We start from the raw sequence: 18,412 nt of genomic DNA on the forward strand, positions 1-18,412 counted from the left end.
CATCGAAAGGGCAAATGGTACCTTGAAAAAGTACTTAGCCAAGCATGAGGGAGTAACTGACCCTCAGGCAAGATTGTTAAAAAGTCTATTTGTGATTAATCACTTGTGTGTATTCGGAGATGTAGGGCAACCCTCGGCAGAACTGCACTATAAGCCACAAGAGACTGTTGAGCAGAAAAGGGAAATATGGGTAAGGTACCGGGACCCCAAGACAGGGTTATGGAAGGATCCTGCTAAGATCCTGTTCTGGGGAAGGGGATATCTTTGTATTTCCACCCCTGCAGGAGCACTGTGGGTACCTGCCAAGTGGACTAAACCTGTTCTTGATGCAGCGATTGGTGGACCACCTCACAGAAGGGGACAAGGAACGTCTGGAGAAGAAACTGCCCCTGATCCTGCGACCACTACTGCTACAGCTGAAGGGACACTCAAAAGCAATTGACAGGGCCGTAACATGCCACTGCCGGACGGCCAGGGAACTGATTGACATTGTCGAATCATTATCATCTTTCCACATAAGAGGACCAGCAAGAGAGAACTGCCTTGAGTGCTTGAGTGCCGCAGCCCAGATTGTGCTGCTTGGGTTGCACTGTATTGTGGGGGTTGTGGTAGGACCTTTTGGGTGGAACAGTCGTCGTTTTGGCGTTTGTGGTGTAGCCCCTGTAACCATAAACACACATGGGACCATGATTGGGAATGGGTACTACGGAGTCAGACAGGGCTAAATACAGCCTCAGCTTTAGATCTTTATGAATCTCATGAGCAGAAAATCTTGGCCTACTATCGGTGGGAGGTACAGTGTATTTTGAAGAGAGTTAAGGCTCAAAGTAAGTCATACATAGCCTCTGCACGGTGTAGAAAACTGGTGCCCTTAACACAGCATTTTGTTGTAGGACCCATTAGAGGAGATCCTAATAAGGCATTAGATCACTGCCTTAGGAGATTACAGGGGTGTAGACTACAAGTAACGGGAACAGTAAGGTTAAAGACTGATAAGAAAAAGAAGGTAAGAGAAAGAACAGAAAAATGAGGCTCGTTTTTGTTATACTGCTTAGTGCAGTGGTGGCTGGAGAGGTAAGGGTAACACACTTTAATCAACCTAAAGATAATATATGGATAACGCTTGCTAATCAAATTAACCAATCATTGCTTTGTCTCAGCCTTGGAGGGGTTACTAACCCATTTCGAACATGCTTTGTAGGACTTCCAGTATGGTCTCCTCGAGAATTTTGCAATCTAATTAATAACCGAACTCTGTGCATGCGCAATATGACGAACATTAAATTGCCCGCACAACAAGGGTATACTGCAAGTCAGAGTGACAGCTACTGCCAATGCTTACTAATCCAATCACTTAATACTCCTTTGCACTCCCCTCCTGAGGAATTGGATCTTTTCGGAAGTGCAAACGCCAGTATGACCAACACTTCAAATGGCGGATGGTTTAGCTTTGATTCTTTAAATCTTCAAAAAGTTAATCAGCATAGAGGGACATGGGCTACTCTAGATTCATCCCTAAGTCTGGACACAGTGTCCCAGCAACTTTACAACCAATGTAAAGGCTCTAGTATCATGACACCTATGAAATTACCCACAGGGATATTTTTAATTTGTGGGGATAGAGCCTGGAATGGTATACCAGCCCAGCCACAGGGTGGACCTTGTTACTTGGGTAAATTGTCATTATTTCACCCCAATATATCTATACTAATGCAAATAAGCCAAAATGCAAGCAGACAGAGGTATAGCTTACATGACTTAGACTGTAGTCAGATAGGAGATCCATGGTTCTGGAGTGAGCTAAAACAAGTAGGGGTCTCTGTCGCAGACATTTCTTCACAGAAATACTTTCTTTCGGATTTCAGCGTCTTCTGGAGGCCAGAGGCCTCAGAAGACAAGGTAAACAATTATTATCAGATGCTGTGGAATGCAACAGGGACACCTTGATTGGCTCATTTTTTATATTTATAATTAAGGGCCAATCACCAGTGCAAGCTAGGGGACTGAGTCCTTGAACACAACTTTGTTATAGATTCTTTCAATCTATTCTTGGACTAGCCTAGCAGCTCTGCAAACCTCTCTCTTTATTCTTATTAGTATATTAATAATGTATTATATATAATATCTTAATAAATCAAGCCTTCTGATCAAGAAACAAGATTCACCGTCTCTCTCTCACCAGCTGCGACCCACTCAGGCGCGGTAATAGGTCTCAACTATCCTGCCAGGAGGTGCTGCAAACAAAGCTATGAACTTAGCAAAACAACTAGGGTGCTGGGCTAAGGGTGAATTAAATAAGATGCCACAAATATTAGATATGTTAACTGCAGATGTACAAAGTGTTAATCATGCTGTTTTGCAAAATAGAGCCGCTATAGATTTTCTGCTTTTAGCACAAGGCCATGGGTGTGAAGAGTTTGAAAGGATGTGCTGTATGAATTTATCTGATCACTCTGTATCTATTTATGCTAAGATAAAAGAGTTACAGCAAGGACTTCACAATCTCAAGGAAGAAGGATTGGGAATTGATGAATGGCTTAAAAGTTTAGGACTTGGACCATGGCTGAGGAACCTTGTGATATATGCTATAGGGATATTAGGTGTGCTTTTAATGCTTTTACTTATTTTACCTTGTCTTTGTAATTGTATTCAAAATATGGTTGGTAGGATGATAGAGAAAACTTGGCAAACTAACCTCCTTGTGCAAAAAGAAAGAAAGGGGGGAAGTGTGGAGAGCTTTGTTCAAACATGGCTTATAGAAAGAGGCCATGAAAATATACAGCTGATGGAAAAGTAAAAGGCAGCTGTAAGCAGCAAATTCTCAAGCCTGTTCCTGTAAACAACAAAATTCTCAGGCAAGTTCCTGTAAACAGCAGAGTTCTCAGGCTTGTTTTTTAATAACAAGTAAATACCTTGTCCTTGGATAGTGATGGGAAAGCAGAGTGACAAACATGGAGGCCTTGAGAACCGTTCATAACAGGATGAGAAAAACAAGTCTTGGTCTCAATAACAAACCACAGGTATTGAAAACAAAAGGAGGGGTTGGTGTGTAATCTGTAGCCAATGATGAGCTCGGGTTTTGCAATATGTATGAACTTAATTAACACGGTTATAAAATGTGCATGTTGGATCAATAAATCGGAGTTCGATGCTCATCAATCGGATGGTCGTCTCCCTTCACATCGTCAGTCAACCATTGCTGATCTTCGCTGCTGCCCAGTGTGCTGCTGTGCTGAGGGAATGGGCGGAGGGCTGGCAACAGCGACTTGCTGAGGTAGTCTTGGCAGCAGCTTTGGTCTGATGTCTTCAGCCACACTCATCAGAGGCACTTTCCTGTTACAAACTAGAAGCATATCTTTTAGTGTTGGTGGGGTTCTAGAGGTAGGCTTAAAATTGCCGCTCGACACTGTTCATTTGCATTTTGTAAATGCTATTTCCTCTAAAACCTCTTCCCTTGCATTCTCTTTTTTAACTCGGATTTCAATAGCTCTAGTTAACCTTTCTACAAATTTCAAAAAAGGCTCTGATGGCAGCTGCTTGATCTTACTATAAGGCTCAAATGGGCCTTCAGGTTGGAGGGAAAAGAAGGCCTTATCAGCTGCTTCTTTGACTCTCTCAAGTGCTTCTACAGGAATTACTGCAGCTTGGACTGAGGCTAAGGACCATTGGCCCTCACCGGAGAGATGGTCAATGGTAATTGGCATGCCATTGGCATCTTTTGCTGTGTTTGGATCATCATGCAAGTCTGGGAGAGCTTCTTTTAGCAGTTGTTTCCACGCCAATTCCCATAATTTGAATTCTGTAGAGGTCATGAGGCACGAAAAAAGCTGTTTTAAATCATGTGGGACTACTACAGTCCTACCCAGTTCAGCATTTAAAAGACCACAGAAGTATGGGCTATGTAAGCCATAGACTTTGTGGGTTTTGCAAATTTCTCTTATCATTTCTCGTCCAAAAGCTTTCCAATTAGCAATTGAGGCTCCTCCCCCTTGCCCTGCATACTGATACATAACAAGGGTGAATTACAAAGTGGGACCCTGTATTGGGTCTGAGGTTCCCTGCCCTGTATCCGTTGAATTGGAAGCATTGGGATCACAGGTGCAGCTGTGGGGACAAGCAGTGAGCGTGCCCCCACCGTGGGAACCCGGGGAGGGGGCGGGGACACCATGGGAACAGGGGGCGGGGACAGGGCATTGGCAGGGTGCGGGGATACCGTGGGAACAAGGGGGGCAGGGGGACAGGGGATAGGCAGGGGGAGGGGACACCTGGTGACATCACGTCGGCAGATGCCTCCTGGGAGGGATAGAGGGGCGGAGCTGAGGGTATGGCAGGTAAGCTGTGGGGAGGGAAGGTGTCACGAGGATCAGGAGGGGTGGAGGGTGAGGAGGGATTTTTGGGATGCTTAGGGGAATAATGGGAAGAAGGAGACCAGGTATGGCATGGTACCAGGTACCACATGTTATCCTCCATCTTCTTGATCCCCTGGGGACTGGGAGCCATTTTGGGGGTCACTGCTCTCTGAAAAGCTAACATGTGCTCTGGGTTTCAGAGCAGGAGACACAGGGTTTTGGGAAAGGTTCCACACGGTCTGGCCAGGAAGTTGTGGACAAAGGAACTCAGGCATTTTAAAGTGCTTAGGGAGCCAGCTTCCCTGGGCATGAGCAGAGTCTGCTCTCCTTAAAATACCAAGTTTTGGGGTACAGGGTTCAGAGCTGGGGAGGGAAGAGAAACAGGAAGAGCAGAGGTACATTCCTTGTTATTTGGCTTTTTCTCCATTTCCCTTTGTTTGAGCAAGGCTGCTCGAATTTGTAAACTCCAGAACACGAATTCAACTGAAGAGATATTCCCAGACTTTCCCAAGGTTATCAATTCATGCCCTGCTTTGTCCCAGAATTGAATACTGTGGACTTCTTCAGGAGAAATTTGTGGGAAGTGTAGAAAAAGCCACCTTATAAACCATTTCAATTTTCCTTTAGAGAATGTTACATTTCCACTAACTAAAATTCCAACAGTCTGATAATACACTCCTTTTTGTGCTGTGCTTAACTTAAGAGCCCATTTTAGATGTAAAAGGCACAGTACAATCTCCCACTGACCGAAAACAAAAACCAAATCAGCTACCGATTTCCAAAAAATTGTAGTTAAGAAGCAAAAACACGCAGATGTTTAGCCCTTCACAATGCAGCTGCTTGTACTGCTTTTAAAAGTGCCACCGGCAGCCGCACGGAATTGGAACTTGCCACGCCGTGCTGGGGGACAGACAGAGCCTCCCTCACTCGCACCCCGCGGCAAACCCAAAACCCAAGCCACACAAGTCGCCCTTCCCCATGCCGAGAGAGCCTGAAAGCCGAGCCGGCGCCGCGCCATTGCACAGGGGAGGGGCAGGAAGAGGTTATTGGGACACCTGGGGAAAGAACCGGGATAACTGAGACAGGCTATTACATCACACCACAACAGTTTTCAACCAGTAAAATGCTTATCTCCTCTTGAAATTTTGCAACCTGATGTAATAAAAGAACAGACTGGAATAATGGACCTGTCAGTTTTGTAAAGAACAATTTTTTTTTGTGTGCACAGCAAAACATTATTACAACTCATAACTGGAAACACCAAAATTCATTAAACTATTTCACAAGAACTTGTAACATCAATACTTTTTCATTTGATATGTAATGTACCCAATGTACAGTATTAGGGACAGGATTTGACATGAGGAAAATAGTGTTCTTACCTTTATTTCTCAGAAAAAACTACAGAAAAATATCTTTGTTATCAAAGAAGGTTCCCACTGTATTGAAGTCTTGCTATTTTTCAAGCACCACCACCCCATGCTCCCACACTTGCACCCCATAGTAAGGTTTTTACATGCTTTCCAAAGGAAACAATGCTTATATAATCATAGAGAATATTCAAGTTCCTCATGGCCATGCCTCCTCAAGAAATTTTTTAATCCGATGGCTAATGGACTTGAATCAAGAACAAAGGTCCAATAGATGATTAAATGTATTACAACTGTGTGAAAACACACAGTGGGGCAGAGAAGCCAAAATGCTATGGCACAAAAAATGTTGGAAGCATAAGCTCATATTATTAGGCACTATGCAATCAAAATGAAAGTAGGAAAGGAAAAAAAATATAAATATCTCAAAAGAAAGGAAAGTTTTAATCAGAACTTGCATCCAACACAACAGAATTGAACAGCCATCAAACACAAATCAATAAGGCACAAGGCTTTATTAATTCCATTCATTACTGCTTGGCTAACAGCCAAATTATACATCAAAACAGGAATTGATTGAAATGGTCCTTTTGGGGTAGAGGTTTAGTCTGTTGATGCCTTCCAAATAAAATGTGGTCTGTTTACAGTAAAACTAAGTTTTACTTTGATTTGGTTGTAACTTTTTATTGAATTCATTATACCGGCAAAACTCCTCCTGAGATTTCTGTAACTTGCTTTTGATTTCTCTAATTGTCCTGTAGGTGAGCAGTGCTGTTCATTTCTTTTTTGAATGCAAAAGCTTTGTCAGTACCAATCACCTTAATGCTGACATAATTGAATCAATAAAGATGGGCATGCACTTTTTGCTCTGCTAACATGGGTAAAGAAATACAGCAACTGAAGATTTATTTATTTTTTAAATATAAATGTAGATTTCCACAGTAACCCCTTTCTTCAGATATCCTACCTCCATATCTAACTCCTGATATCTCTGGGCAATTTCTTTTGTTGTTAGTGTTGTGGTTACAGGAGAAAGAGTACCAGTATGGATGTAGTCAAACTATGTATTCCACACCCATCTACATTATTCCTGATGAACTGTTAATGGCTGAGTAGTTTGTAACAGCCGTGAGCTGGGTGTAGTGTTCTCTTTTTGTCTTCACAACAACTACACCCAGCCTAAGGGGGGTCATTTCTGACAATGAGCCATCAAGGATTCCCCAAAATATCTTATGACTCATAGGATTACATCATTTCATGGTGAAACTCCCCACCCTGGGGGAGGTACTGAACATTCCTGTCTGGAGCTGGAGAGTATTTAATCTGGGAGTTTGGGGACTGGGACACAACTAACACCAGTGGACATCCAATCAAGGACCAGATCTTTCCACAGGACCACATCCATCACTCCAACAGGACTGCAACCACCATTTAACCAGACTGCTACCACCACCCTGACCAACAGTGTGTCAGGTTGTACTCTGACTTTGTCAGTTTAAGCCAGTGTTTCTGTACTATTGCCTTTATTGTAATTTTCCTATTAAATTGTAGCTCTGACTTGAAATCTCTTGCAAGGTGTTTGTGTGGGGTTAATTCCTCCCACTGGTTTACTTTCAAACCAGTACAGAGAGATTCATTAAATTCTTCTTTAGTTTTCTTTAACTATCATAAACAACAATATTTTTTTTAGTTTAATAATCATATATCTATATAAATTATATAACAAAATTATGACTTATATGATAGTATTTTTTTACATTCATGTATTATTGAAGTTTGGGGGAAAAAACACAATTCTGCTTCTATGATGAAACAACTTAGCAATTGTAATCATTGTTTAATTTGCATAACTAAGTCTTGAAACAAAACATTGAAGCTATCACATTTATTCTGTAAACTGAGGTTCCCCAAAACTAAACAGCTTAGCTATAAAGAATCTATTGGCTCTGTACACTGAAAAAAAGGCACCAACACCACTTTTCTTAATGCATGCAAAGAATACGTTATTTGAATTCTTAATATACTTTTCAAGGACACAAAAGATTGGCAGGTAGAATACATGAACAAACAAATGAGGTAAAACCTGTCTAATCACTGGGAAATACTCTTACTGTACAATAAAGGTAACAATCAATATGGTGATGGAGAAACCTATCCGTCTGAAAAAGACACTGAATCTTATAGGCAGTGTGGAAATATTCAGTTACATCTCTTTAAGGAACAGTATAAAAATTAAAATACATATCTTCCAAGTTTCTGTATGAATATAGTCAGGGAAATAAAGAAATATCTACAAGAAAATTGGTCTGATAAAATATGCACATAATGCATGCATATATATTTTAATACACGCAATAAATTTTAGATGGGCCTTTTACTTTTCAGAGACAGGCCTATTTAGGAGACTTATTGGCCTATTTAGGAGACTTATTCAGAGACTTCCTTGGGAAGCAGCCCTTAAAAACAAAGGAGTACAGGAAAGGTGGGTGTGCTTCAAAACAGAGATCTTGAGGGCACAGGAACAGATTCTTCCTGTATGCCAAAAGATGAGTTGACCAGGCAAACATCCAACCTGGATGGGCAAGGAGGTTTTGAAGGAACATATAAATAAAAAGAGGATGTATCATCTTTGGAAGGAGGGTCAGGTCTCTCAGGAAATATTAAAGGGGATTGCTAGGGCATGTAGGAAAAAAATTAGGGAGGCCAAAGTTCAGTTCGAACCTTATTTGGCAACTTCTGTGAAGGATAATAAAAAATGTTTTTACAAATATATTAACGGCAAAAGGAATGGTAATGTAGGAGAATGTATTGCAAGCAACCTCATCCCTGATGAGTTACAGCTGTACTAATTACCAAAGAGGAGGAACAGCCTTGCCTCTAATGTGTCCAATGCAGATGGGTATTACAAAAGAGTAGGTTAGCTGTTCAAGGGGGAGGCATGGAGAAGGCAAGGCACAGAGAAGGGAAAGAATTGCAAGGGTTTTTTTTTGGGGGGGGAGGTTGGGTTTTGTTCTTTTTTCCCTTTTCTTTGGTGGCCCCACAGTGAGGAGTTGGAGTCTGTTGTGAGGGGCCACTGATGGAGCCGCTGCTGGAACATAAGTCTGCAAGGGAAGCCTGCAGTCAGAGTCTGTGAGTAGTTGGAATCTGCTAGCAATGCTATCTACTGCAACAAGGTAAGACCAACCTTTGTTCTCTACTGGATGTGGGAGGGAACTTAGTAACTGCAGATGAGGAGAAGGCAGAAATGCTTAATGCTTTCTTTGCCTTGGTGTTTAGTGGGAAAGAGGCTTGTCCTCAGGACAACTGTCCTCCTGGGATAGTAGATGGTGTCAGGGAGCAGAATAGTCCCCGTTATATGTGACAGCGGTCACAAGGGTTCTTGGATGAGGGAAGAGACGAGAATGTTGACTACATGTTCAGAAGGCTTGATTTATTATTTTATGATATATATATATTACATTATAACTATACTAAAAAGAAATAAAAGGAAAAGTTTCCAGAAGGCTAGCTAAGCTAAGAATAGAAAAGAATGATAACAAAGGCAGCTGGCTCCGACAGAGAGCGAGAGCCAGCTCTGCCGTGAGTGGTCACTAAATCAAAACATCCACAGGAGACCAATCATGGATCCACCTGTTGCATTCCACAGCAGCAGATAATCATTGTTTACATTTTGTTTCTGAGGCCTCAGCTCCTCAGAAGAGAAAAATCCTAAAGAAAAGGATTTTCACAAAAAGATGTCTGTGACAGTTATCCAGGAGGAGGCAGTCAGAGAACTGTTGAGCCGCTTGGATGTTCATAAATTTCTGGGACCAGATGAGATCCATCCCAGGGTGATGAGGTAGCTGGCAGATGAGCTTGCAAAGCTGCTCTCCATAATTTACCAACAGTCCTGGATCACTGGTGAGGTTCCAGATGACTGGAAGCTGGCCAATGTGATAACCATTCACAAAAAGGGTGGGAAGGAGGATCCAGGTAATTCTAGGCCAGTTAGCCTGACCTCAGTACCTGGTAAGGTAATGGAACAGTTTATATTGAGTGTCATCACTGTTTTGCGGAGAAAAGAAGAAACCTCAGAACTTTGTAAAAGTTGTAAAGCCCGGTATGCCTTTATTACGACGCGCCGGACACAAGTCCCCCAACAAGGCATGCGTACTTCTGAAGACCTCGGGTCTCCTTTTATCCCCCTTCAAAATGCATATGCATACAGTTGCACAATAAGTTCATACATATTCATTCCGTGTTACATTTAACACCAGTTCTTCTTTATCAAAGGAATTTCTAAGTCGGGGGCAAATCGACCTTGTGGTCTTTTCTGTTTTTCTTTCTCTGTCTCCTTGCTGTCTCGGCATGCGAGTTCTTCCTTCAGCTTTGGCCTCACAGACTTTTCACCTCTCTTAGACACTTCACCTAATTCAGAATGGATCTTTACTCTGTCTCATCACGCAGCACTTAAAGGATGGCCAGGGTATCAGACCCAGCCAGCAGGGGTTTAGGAGGCATTTGTTGTGCTTGACCAACCTGGTCTCCTTTTATGATCAAGTGACCTGTCCTGGTCTCCTGCTGGGTCAGTTTGCCCCCGGGCAGGCTGCGCGGGTGGGATAGCTCAGTCCTCTTATGGGGACAGACTGCCCGAGTACCCAAGCCGCTCTTAGCCGCAGGCAAACTTAGCAAGCTTAAGGGATATCCGCTCTTTAGTGAATATCCCCTCTTATAATTTCAGCTCTTTGCTTGCTAAGGCGCCACTACAGGTCAACCGAAAAGCAGATGCAAGAGAGGAGAAGACAGCTGGAGTTCCACAGCGATGGCTTTATTGGGGGTCTGTGAAGGGTTCCAGTGATGGCTCTTCTAACCAGAATGGGCTAAAACAGCCCATTATATAGGGTATAGGGGGATCAGAAATTGTCCAATAGCAGGGGTTAAGGGAAAATGACCTATGGGGTTTCAGAGAGATAAGCAGGAGTCCGAAAGGTGGAAGACAGGGGCTTCTTTGCTATGACTTGGCATTTCCTATCTTTAAGCCTCTGCTCTCCATGGGGCCCTAGCAGGCCCGGACCCTGCTACAATTCCACTTTCTGGTTTTAGAAAAAAGGCGTTCCCTATAGTTCTTTTGAAACAGTGAACAAGGCACAAGAACATAGCTAACACAATAACAACTACAAGGAGAATCCACAACATTTCCTTAACCAAGGATGCAGCCCATCCTGTTAATCCCCATTGACCGAAAAGGTCATTGACCCAGTCTGGGGTTTTTTCTACTTTCAAGTTCTTCACGAGTCCTTTCAGTTTCTGGATGTTCACATGGATGGATTCCAAGCGTGAAGAGAGATTGAAAAAGCACATCCCTTCGAAGTCTTCACAGCCGTGTCCGTGGGCAAGCAGCAAGAAGTCAATTGCAGCTCGATTTTGAGGTGAAGCATGTCTTGTGATTTCTTCTTCCTTTAACAGATCGTTCAGGGCAGCAGATGTAGCGTTAGCTTGTTCACTGAGCCAGAACCCAAGGTGATTTATTTCACCAAGGGTTTTAGCTGCAGCTACCTGTGACAGTGTTCACAGGGGTTTTCAGGTGTGGGAAGAGACGAGAATGGTGACTCCATGTTCAAAAGGCTTGATTTATTATTTTATGATATGCATTACATTAACACTATACTAAAAAGAATAGAAGAAAAGGTTTCATCTCAGAAGGCTAGCTAAGCTAAGAATAGAAAAGAAAAGAACGATAACAAAGGCAGCTGCCTCAGACTCTCTGTCTGAGTCAGCTCTGCTGTGATTGGCCATTAATTACAAACAAGCAGATGAGACCAATCACAGATGGACCTGTTGCATTCCACAGCAGCAGATAACCATTGTTTACATTTTGTTCCTGAAGCCTCTCAGCTTCTTAGGAAGAAAACATCTTAAGGAAAGATTTTTAATGAAAAGATGTCTGTGACAGCTACCCATGGTAAGAATAGGGAGACAGCTATCTTTTTGGGTTTGTTCCAATCGTATAATTTGGGGTCACAATTTTCATCAAATTCAGTGTAGGACCTTGTAAGAATCCGTGTTTCTCGGGCTATTGTTTGAGTCCACTCCAGCTAGCTATAGACCCTAGCCCACACGGTCTTACATGGACAAAGCAAAAGACGAGAAACGCTCTTCTCCATGTGGGGATGAGTGTCCTGTTTATTGGCTTGGGAAGAGACAAGTTTGACTCCGGAGACCACCCAGGTGGAAAAGACGGTGTGACCTTCTTGCAGTGGACTTTTATACCCGAGGGGATGGGGGTGGGGGAAGAGGACTGTAGACAATGGGATGCCATTGAGGAGGGGCGAGGGGAGGGGTAACCAGGGGCTAAACCACCATGGAGTATAGCAGAGGGGTGCATGAGGGAAAGACCATGTGATGGGAGAAGGGAAATAACAATCTACATGGCGTAACATACTCAGTACAAATTTCCAATCACCCAGTGCAAAACAACAACTAAATAAACTATTTAGTGCAATACAACAGGACCTTTTGTAGCGTTTTAATTCACTTTCTTTTTTCCAATTATGTAACAGGATGATATTTGGAGTGAGGGTAGAAAGTTTTCCAAGGGTACAGGGACTTTCCTGGAGTCGGGAGGGGATCCCAGCCCATAGTCTGTCACCACAGATGAGAAACGTTCCCTTGGGTAATACTTTGGGGTGGAGAGAGGACACAGAGGTCACACGAGCCGTGTAATTACACCGATCAGGATAGTTATAGCCTTTGTTAATGGGTGATATGTCTTTTCGGGATGTGTTTTTTGCCTGGTCAATTTCTGGCCAATTGTTTATCGGATGTCTAAAGTAAAATTTGACACAGTATGTGGCATTGGAGGACCCCAATAGGTCCAATTCTTGGGGTTCCTCTAGAGCATTGGGCAGCATTTTTGTCCACTCGTCCCAAGTATCTACCATGTTGAGTTTCTTACCTGTGGTGCAGAGGAGCTCTGAGTTATAGACGGGCCAATGATCTGCTACGAAGGGAATTCCTACTAGACATGAGGAAAGTAGGTTATCAATGCTTCCCATGGATAAGCACATGTTATCCTGTTTTAATGTCTTTGCTAAGGTTACCCAAACAGTATGGCTAGGCTGTGAGGCTAATCCAGCCGAAGGCATGCGGTACAGTGAAGAACACCCAGGCAGTAGTGAGGACAGCACCAACAGAGATATTTTTCATCTTTGGACAGGAATGGGGCTTCTGATAGGGAATACAAGCAAAATTTGTTATCTTTATGATGGGAGGGTTTTCTCCCTTGTTCTTTTCTCTATTCCTTCCCCTCCTCCCCCCTCTTTTTTTTTTTTTCTTTTTATATCTAAGCTAAAGGAGGGAGAGTGGGTATCAGGTTAAGGGGTTTTGAAAAGAGTTAGGAAAAGGGAATAATAGGGTTTTTTGGGGTAGAAAAGGGGTGACAACATGTGGGATCTCAGCACCTCAGGACTGTGGTGCAGAGAGACCGAGACCACCCTTGGGGGGCTCGGGAGTCCTGGAATGTTGCCAGAAGTGTCTGGTGGCTGGACTTTGATCCTACACAGGAGATAACATCTGTATGAGGACTGGGAGGATTTCACTGGGGTGAATGGTGAAGGGATAAGTTAATTAAGGTGTAGAACACAGGGTTTAGGATTTCTGTACAGGGGGGTCTAAAGAAGTAAGATGGAGGAATTGGGGCGTGTCCTGTCCTTCTTCTTCTTCTTGGCCTCCATCTTCTGTGGTGATGGTGGCACTTTGGGATTGGTCTTTACTAGAAGTGCACCGGTTAATAAGAGTAGAAGGTATTGGAGAAAAATTATAAATATTGTACACGTAACTTCGAGTATAAAGATAAGTGACCGCCCCAGAGGCGGGGAGTGTGCCCATGGCTGACTTGCTGTGCAGACCTCTGTCGGGCTGAAAGAAAATCTTTTAGATAAACAATTAATAAACACCGAGACCGAAGCAAGATCAGAAGTCTCTCCTCGTCCTTTGAAGCGCCGGGCTGCCCAAGGCCACTCTGGGCCTTTCCAGGTCTTTGAAACAGCCGAGAAACCGAGCAAGTGGCATCCCTGAATCTTCGGACATAAAACAGCCGAGAGAAACAGAAAACCGACAAACATAAATCAACCTAAAATAAATCAACCTAAATCAGCAAAAAGCAACAAAGAAAATCTACAAGTGGCGTTCGCTGCGTGGGCTACTCCCCACCAACCCTTTCGGGGGGGGGATCAGCCCTGAAGAGCTGAAGCTCAAGAGCTGAAGAGCAAAGAGGGCAGCTCCAATCTAGGACGAGTTCCCCAGAGAGCACTGATAGCTCCTGAGGAGAGAAGCCTGAAGAAAAAAGAAAAAGAAGAAGGAAAAAAAAACAGCCAGAAGAGTCTGCAAAAAACAGCATTCACTGAGAATTACATCTCTCAGCTTCTACCGAAGACAGTTCGTAGCAGAGCAGCCCGGATCGGAACCGGAAGGCGCCTCCGGATCCTCCTCCTGTGACCTGCTGGACAGAGACGGGAGCCTTCGGACAGCTCTGACGACAGATTCGGTGAGAAGGTCAAAATATAAGAACATAATTGCACACTCTCCCAACAAGAACGGGAAATTTTGTCCGCCTTACAAGGCATGGCTCAAGCACACACAGAAGAGATCCCAAAGAAAGTATTAAAACAGCTGTTGTTGTGGGCAAGGCTTAACTACCCACTTGCCGAAACATGCCTGCTATTTGAAGTGGGGTTTTGGCAGGAAATTAACAGGCACTTATATTTCTTAGCGACACAAAAGGACGAGACGGCGTTAAAGCTGCTCTCGCCAGCAAGATTAATGCTGGAAGGCATATCAGCACAGTCGAAAAGACTGGGAGAGCAACGAAAAAGTTGCTGCACCCTCAACAGAAGGGTGAGGGAGCAAGGCTCCCGGAAAAAAGAAAAAAAAAAGAAAAGCATATCAGCACAGTCGAAAAGACTGGGAGAGCAACGAAACGTTGCGGCATCCTCAGCAGAAGGGTGGGGGAGCAAAGCTCCGGAAAAAAAAATTATTTCTGGCCTCAAGAAGCCAGGGGGAAAGGGCTCTCGAGAAAAGAGAGCAGGAAAAAATATTAAAGCCCCGGTCCCAAAACCCAGAAACCCCAGGAAACTCCTAAGGCGTCCTGAAACTCCGGAGAGTACAGGGGAGTCAGGATCGGAAGGGGGGGTGAAGGGGGACAGAGAAGGGATCGGGGGGGGGGGGGCGCTTCCTCGCGGGGGCACGGCGCGGTAGCGGCGGAGCAGGCGGGGAGCGCGGGAGAAGAGATACCGGGAGACACATGTCCCGGTGCGGCTTTTGTCAGCACGGCGCCGGGGGGTGGCGGCCGTCCCAGAGACGCGCGCGGCGGGCAGAACTCGCAAAAACCCGCGGACAAATTCGGCTCGAATTGCGGGGCGGGGCGGGCCCGGGTGCCGGCGGGGGGCAGACCGTACACACCGGCGGGAGGAATGGACACAGAGACAGAGTCAGGGGCAGACCGAGGGAGGAGACCTGGGAGGTGGAACAAGGGGGGGAGAGTGACGTCAGCCCAGGAGAGACGGGGAGAGGCTCGGAGAGCACGCATGCGCAGAGAGTAGAGCGCGGGCGGGGGCGGGCCCGTGACGTCTCGGGCGAGGAGGGGCCGTGCTCGGGTTCCTATGTCCCAGCGGCTCCACACCCTCTTCAGACTTGGTACCTCTGGATGAAAACCCTCGGAGTCCCAGTCCCTTCCCTTCAAGGGAGACGTTCTGGTGTTCAAGCTCCATTTCCAGCTGAATTAAAAGCCAGGCAGACACGGTCTCAAACGAGATCACGAACACGGCAGTTGACAGGACGAGGGGCAGTCGAGCCCATGCTGTCGTCCGACCTGGGGAGGCCGGTGACAGCGCCACCTAGTGTGGGGCAAGGCTTTCGCTTGTGTCTCCACAGATCGAGATCTGACGTGGGTGTCGGTACGACACGTGAAACCATTTCGAGTGCGAGAACATGAAAACGCGGATCCGAGAAACAAGATCCAAGAAACAAAGAGACGAGTACTCAGACAGGAGTCGAGACTCAGACTGCACAAGACAACTCGGAAGAGAAATAAAAAGAAACTAAGGACTTTGGGGGAATTCTCTGTTAAGGTCCTGAATGAAAAGCGAACAATGATTTCACATAGAAGCGAAGCCATGAGTTTCATGATGCTTATCTGCATCATTCTTTCATTCATTGCAGTAAGCAATGGGGGTAATATACCTATTAGTCAGCAAAAGCAAAATGTATGGTAGAATTCTTTGACATCTCTCCCATTTGGAGAGGAATTTTAAGGGTAGAGTTCTTTGACATGTCTCCCATTTGGAGAGGAATTTTAAGGGTAGAGTTCTATGTTTTAATAATTCTACTAGTCCTCATACTTGTTATCCCATAAATATTTGCATGTTTAAAACACGCTATGAATCGGATAGCAAAAGAAGCTTTCCTGGTGCAAACAGAAGGGGGAGATGTGGGATCTCAGCACCTCAGGACTGTGGTGCAGAGAGACCGAGACCACCCTTGGGGGGCTCGGGAGTCCTGGAATGTTGCCAGAAGTGTCTGGTGGCTGGACTTTGATCCTACACAGGAGATAACATCTGTATGAGGACTGGGAGGATTTCACTGGGGTGAATGGTGAAGGGATAAGTTAATTAAGGTGTAGAACACAGGGTTTAGGATTTCTGTACAGGGGGGTCTAAAGAAGTAAGATGGAGGAATTGGGGCGTGTCCTGTCCTTCTTCTTCTTCTTGGCCTCCATCTTCTGTGGTGATGGTGGCACTTTGGGATTGGTCTTTACTAGAAGTGCACCGGTTAATAAGAGTAGAAGGTATTGGAGAAAAATTATAAATATTGTACACGTAACTTCGAGTATAAAGATAAGTGACCGCCCCAGAGGCGGGGAGTGTGCCCATGGCTGACTTGCTGTGCAGACCTCTGTCGGGCTGAAAGAAAATCTTTTAGATAAACAATTAATAAACACCGAGACCGAAGCAAGATCAGAAGTCTTTCCTCGTCCTTTGAAGCGCCGGGCTGCCCAAGGCCACTCTGGGCCTTTCCAGGTCTTTGAAACAGCCGAGAAACCGAGCAAGTGGCATCCCTGAATCTTCGGACATAAAACAGCCGAGAGAAACAGAAAACCGACAAACATAAATCAACCTAAAATAAATCAGCGAAAAGAAAAGCAACAAAAGAAATCTACAACAACATATAATTCAGAGAAGAATTTTGTGTTCAGGCTATCTTTGGCCTATGGTTTGATGCAGTAGAATGCTATTCCGCTTTCTATTTTGTCTGCTGTTGCATGGTGGGGCGGTCTCTTCTTCTGTTTGTGGGTATTCGGTGATGTCTTTGTCTCCAGGCAGAACTGGTTTGGTTTTGTGGAGGTCTTGTGTTTGACTCAGGAGAATTCTTGTCAATGTTTGTAGTGTTTGCAGTGCCTAGGTATGGTTTTATGTTTTTTCCTGGGTACCATCTTGGACCAGATGGTAGTAGCACGCATGCATATCCTCTGCCCCAGGTAATATACTGGAAAGGCCCAGAAATTTGGTGTGTTTCGGGGTCCTTCATGACCAGGGGTGGTTTCTCAGTGAGCTTTGCTTGTGTGATATTTGCAAAGTGGCGAAGTATTGGTGCGTCAGGCTCTGATGCTGTACAGTTCAGGAAGTTGATGACAGAAAACCTGGCAAAGTTTTTCCACTGGAGATGTGATTCTTGTGTCTTTGTTCTGTTGATTGAGGACTCTTTTGAGGGTTTGATGTGTCCTTTCCACGATGGATTGTCCTGTGGGGTTTGCAGGTATGCCTGTCTTGTGTGCTATTCCCCATTCACTGAAGAATTCCTTTAACTTGCGGGAGGTATAGGCAGGTCCATTATCTGTTTTGATCTCCTTTGGTAATCCTAGGGTGGCAAAGGTGAGGAGGAAGTGTTTTATTGTGTGATGCAAAGTTTCTCCTGGATGTGATGATGCAAATACTGCTCCTGAGAACGTGTCGACCGATACATGCACGTATTTTGACCGTCTAAAAGGTGTGAAGTGAGTTACATCTGTCTGCCACAGCTGACAGCTGTTCAGACCTCGGGGATTGACTCCCGTCCCCATAGATGGTATCTGATAGTTTTGACAGTTCGGGCATGTAGCAACAATAGCTTTTGCCTGATCTTTTGAAAGCTTGAACATTCTGATAAGAGCAGGTACATTTTGATGAAAAAACACGTGCGACAACTTTTCCTGGGCAAAGATGTTAAGAACATTAGCAGTTTCTGCTGTCATGGCTAATGCATCCGCTTTCCTGTTCCCTTTTGCGATGACACTTGGGAGGTCAGGGTGTGACCCCACATGCATTATATGGTAAGGTTGCTTTCTGTGGGAGATTAGGTGTATTAATTTAGAAATCAATTGGTATAACTTTGGATTGGAAACCTCTTTGAGAAGAGCATGTTCTGCTCTCATAGCTATACCAGCAACATAAGCTGAATCTGTGACCAGATTAAAGGGTTCGTTTTTGAACTTTTCAAAGGCTCTGACAGCAGCTGCTAACTTTGTAATATGTGGAGATCCCTCCACTATTTGGATGTCAGGTTCCCATTTTTGTGTCCAAAGGTCTTTCCATGTCATTAGACTTATGGGAAGACCCTGAGCCATCTGTAAAGATGGTTAGAGCTTTGAGAGATGCTTGACTTTGGACTAATTTTGGGGTC

This window comes from Melospiza melodia, chromosome W (assembly GCF_035770615.1).
Source record: "Melospiza melodia melodia isolate bMelMel2 chromosome W, bMelMel2.pri, whole genome shotgun sequence".
Lineage (NCBI taxonomy): Eukaryota > Metazoa > Chordata > Aves > Passeriformes > Passerellidae > Melospiza > Melospiza melodia.